At 42.5% G+C, this 5,026-nt stretch overlaps 1 pseudogene; it reads left to right on the top strand.

Annotated features, from left to right (window-relative positions):
* The first annotated feature begins 2,276 nt into the window (after positions 1-2,276).
* LOC126189239 (5S ribosomal RNA) lies at positions 2,277-2,394 on the top strand (annotated as a pseudogene).
* The last annotated feature ends 2,632 nt before the right edge of the window (positions 2,395-5,026 follow it).

Below are 5,026 nucleotides of genomic sequence, written 5' to 3'. Positions count from 1 at the left end.
TTGTGAAGGCAGATACATAGGACAAACAGGTAGAACATTTGATGTCAGATACAAAGAACACTTGCAAGCCTGGAAATATGGTACAAACCACTCCACATTGCAGAACACCTATGAGAACATGACCATAGCTCAACCACTAGAGAAGATGACATGAAAATAATTAGAATAAACAATAAAACACACCTCCCAACCCTGCAAGAAAACCAAGGCAGAAAGGAAAACCCTGTTGAATGACCAAGTATACATACATGCCAAGCAATTCATTATTTACCCTAACAGATAAAATAATAGAACAATGCTCCCAAAGAGGATTAGTATAATAATACTGTCCAATATAATAATAATAATACCACCCAACATCTTTACACTCACCTATCCACGAACCCCTCCATAGAATATTGAAACGAAAAGTCAGACCAGCTGGCAACAAAGTTTTCAACCACTCGCTAACAGCTAATACATCATACATTTCAAATCACCAATATAAAAGAACTCATCGTATCTCTCTCTCTCTCTCTCTCTCTCTCTCTGTCTCTCTCACACACACACACACACACACTCTCTCTCTCTCATACACACACACGAATAGAAGTTAGTCTTGAACAAATACTTCGTACATCGTTAGGTTGGCAACAAGTAGGTAAACATGTCAAAGAGGAGGAAACGCGTAATGCAGTCACAATATTTATGTTGTGAAAAGCAGTGTCTGGCGAAAAAGTTATATCAAGTGGCAAAAGAACAATAGTACATGACGAAAAAGAATGAGGAAAATGGTGAACAGGGGGAAGAAGGTCAGAACGCAGTCCCATGACAACTACACAGGATAATAAGAAAAAGATGAAAGAAAACACAAGATGGTACACAATGACATACAAACACAAACTCACCCATAAAATCACCAACATTTTCAAAAGATATGGAGTTGTGCGTATGTGACAGTAATAAAAGTGGTAGTGCAACCTTCAGACCAGTTGTGAGGAAACACATATCAGCAAATCATAAGTAATTACGTTTTTACAAAAAAATCGATACATGGAGTGTTTAATAATCTAAAACTAACAAAAATATATTGTTGTAGATCCCCCTGATGATGCCTTAGAACAAGATAAGGCGAAAGGCGTATGGGATGAATAAAAGGCAGTTTTATTTACAAAACAAGTATGTGAATATTTTGTTCATATCAAAAAAAGTTACTCATGCTCACTTGCAGTTGGCTGCACCCTGCATACTTCACGGTATCCAGAAACATTTGTTCCACATCTGTAATGACTCCTCCTGGTATGGACATAGAGTGCACGATGGAACTCTTCCCCTCCTTGGCAGCCACATTCCTAAGTGGCCCCTTTACCCGCCTGTCATTTGAGTTTCCAACTACAAGAAATCCCAGTCTCCGCAATTGCCCAAATCTTGTGGGCCGAGGGGCTTTGCATGGGACAGGGTGAGTGATTGCATCTGGCTGATGATCTATGGCAGCCACAGATAGCACCTGTTACCTGTCTGTCAGATGACCTGGGGAGGTCCCATCGAGCAATGCCCTGCAAAGTTTTTCACGGCCTGCTGCGTCTTGAAACAATCTCCCACTCGACCACTGGTGAAAGGCAGCCATAATCATGGACAAATCTGGGGACACAAAGAATGTGCTGGACGTACCTTGCATCCTTAAGTCCGCCCTCCCGCCTCCCACACACACTTTGATGCCCACTGGCAAGAGCCTCAAGCTGCATGACCAAAGCCAGCACTGCCTGGAGCTGTGAGCGACGGTCACCAACTCAGCTCACATCTAAACGCAGCAGTCATAGTTCCTATCCTGCCTGCAGCAGACAAAAATTACTTAGACTACGTTTCAACGTTTTGCCAGAGCTTTCGCATATCGAGCAGGTCCAGGTGCTTTACAAAATTTTTAATTCGCGGATATGGATCAATAACTTGGAGATGCCAATAGTATTTCACTTGTTCACTTAGACCTTCAGTCATAATGGGAAAGTGCTATATGAATGTAATCATTACATTCATCGGCTTTTTAATGTTATTTAGTTTTATACAGTTGGAATATTTGGCTAAAAATATACATTTTGGAAAAGCATAAAGTCAAATGTCACGTTAAAAGAAAAAATGTTATACTTTTTCAAAAGAACTGGATATATAAGTAGCTTTTTCGAATCTCGACGGCTCTACAGTAATTTTACAGTGTAGGGACAGTATTTGGTTTACTAGGCAATAGAGAACTTTGACTACTCGCTAGAAGCGAACATTGGGCAAAATGTATGGGAAGAACGGCCAACGGCCTTGCCGCAGTGGTAACATCGGTTCCCGTCAGATCGCCGAAGATAAGCGCTGTTGGGCTGGGCTACCACTAGGATGGGTGACCATCCGGTCTGCCGAGCGCTGTTGGCAAGCGGGTGCACTCAGCCCTTGTGAGGCAAACTGAAGAGCTGCTTGATTGAGAAGTAGCGGCTCCGGTCTCGGAAATTGACATACGGCCGGGAGAGCGGTGTGCTGACCACATGCCCCTCCATATCCGCATCCAGTGACGCCTGTGGGCTGAGGAGGACACGGCGGCCGATCGGTACCTTTGGGCCGTCATGGCTTGTTTGGGAGGAGTTTATGGGGAGAACACTATAACAATGTGCTAAATTTCTTTGAGCATAAAAGCAAACAACAACAATTATATCCTTAATTTTTTTTTATTTTAGAGTGTAAGTTACCAAACTAACAGTTTTCGGCAGGTATCGACACCCTCAGATTATGAAATATGTACATGCTGTAGTTCCGTCCTAGCACTGCCGAAATCATCCTGACAATGAAATAGTCTGAAAGTCGTGTGATTTTGTCGGACAGGAAATTATTAAAAAATCAGTCACTGTGTTCTAAAACTCGATTAAAATGTCGTTCTGTCCAAAACTGTCAGAATGGTTTGTGGTGTTACCGCAGCGCTGCACGTCCTCCATGCCGTCTGCTTACAGCCCAGACTTTCACACGGTGATCGCTGATTCTCTGTTTTTACAGGGCCATGGCTAGGGAAATATCACCAACAGGACTCCTATCAACACTCAAAGAAAGAATGGTCGAATGCCATTGTAGTCGGCGGCGCAAAATGTAATTTCCCATGATATTTTCCATTATTTTCGAAGGCGAGTTCTATTTTCTGATCGCTAATTCTATTTTCGGACCCGTGATTGATAAATTATTTGTTTAGGAAGTGATGGTTCCACAGCTAATATTTATTGTTTCCATTTTATTTATTTAGTCATACGTCATGTCTTTGCGATTTGTTTTGGAGTCACAGCCACTTCCTAAGTTCTCTTTCTTGTTATGAACGAACCGTGGAGCTGGAACCTGGCATTATCATTCCTGTACATGAAATGTATTCGCAGTTGCGCGTACGAAAACCATCAGCTGTATAAGGCAACGAGGACAATGAAAATTTGTGGCAGACTGGGACTCGAACCCTGATTTCATGTTTTACGCGAACGGTCGCCTTAACCGCTTTTTCTATCCGTTCACGAACGACAGCCAGAAACAAACTTCTACATGTCGCCGTTCAAGCGCCACAGCCTGTACTTGTGCACATATTATGTAATTCCTTTAAAGGAGATGACATTGTAATTGAAAGTTCCTTGTCTGGTATCAGGGGATAAATACGGTATTGCAGTCCCTTTGTTGTTAAGAAGGAACAATGCATCGTTCTTCTCAAGAACACAGTCACTGCTGTGTCTTAACTATGATTGCTCACAGTTTTTGACTCATTACAAGAATGGACGCTTGGACTGTTATTTCCAAAACAAAAATGCATATTTAATGCCGAAGTAGAGACGAAAATAAATAACACCAAATCGAAAGACGAAATATTTGTTTCTGTCTTCAAATTTTTCTTCAGATATGAAAATCATGGAATGTTGCCTCCATTCTGTTGCCGCACCGCTGCAGAAATGAGGTATACTAATCAGCAGTAGTGATATTGAATTAGGTTACTCGCCAGAGCCCAATGGAGTCACTACCAGTTACTGAACAGAATTATGAGCTAATAAATTAACCCCATGCCTTATCACCATTTACGGCAGAGCCATGCAACAGGGATCTGTTCCCGCGTTTGGAAAAGAAAATTGTGTCACTTCTCTCTACAAAGAGTATTATCAAACATATTCACAGTTCAAAGATAATGATCTGATCGGTACAATCTGACACTCTGGATCGATACCGTAAGGATGAATTACACGAGAATGTCTCCCGATTTTTGCACATCATACCACAAAAATAAAGAATACGGAAAATCAAGTGCCTCGGTGTTTATAAACTTGTTAAGCACTATCCGGCGGCAACTGCGTACTTTTATATGGACGAAAAATTTCTTGACAACCAAAGTTTAGCACGTTGGCTGGGAAGCAGAGTCTTCCAAAGGCACCAACTCTAGAAAATTGCCATTCATTGCTTACTTTAAAGACTCAGCACGTAGCATCAGTGGCAACCTAATGCTTGTCGCAGATGACACGATTGTCAACAATGCCCTATAAAGACTGTAGTTGTGGTGTCACTGACAGACACCACACTTGCTAGGTGGTAGCCTTTAAATCGGCCGCGGTCCGTTAGTATACGTCGGACCCCCGTGTCGCCACTATCAGTGATTGCAGACCGAGCGCCGCCACACTGCAGGTCTAGTCTAGAGAGACTCCCTAGCACTCGCCTCAGTTGTACAGCCGACTTTGCTAGCGATGGTTCACTGTCTACACACTCTCTCATTTGCAGAGACGACAGTTTAGCATAGCCTTCAGCTACGTCATTTGCTACGACCTAGCAAGGTGCCATATTCAGTACTTACTTTTCGTGTCCGGTGATTTGCTTCAAAGCCTTTCAGCCGAATGTCGGGCCAAGTCCAATGTTTCTCTCTTCTCAAGCCATAGTTCGTCAAGGGTACACCTTGTGGGGCAGATGGAACACTGTAGAAGGTGTTCCATATCCTGAACTTCACCACAGTCGCATTTGTTATCTCCTTCGTCCTTGAAGCCCCATTTGACTAGGTTTGCTTTAA

This window comes from Schistocerca cancellata, chromosome 5, assembly GCF_023864275.1.
Source record: "Schistocerca cancellata isolate TAMUIC-IGC-003103 chromosome 5, iqSchCanc2.1, whole genome shotgun sequence".
NCBI classification, from domain to species: Eukaryota; Metazoa; Arthropoda; class Insecta; order Orthoptera; family Acrididae; genus Schistocerca; species Schistocerca cancellata.
Note: the sequence above shows the minus strand (reverse complement) of the source record. Positions and strands in the feature narration are given on the sequence as shown.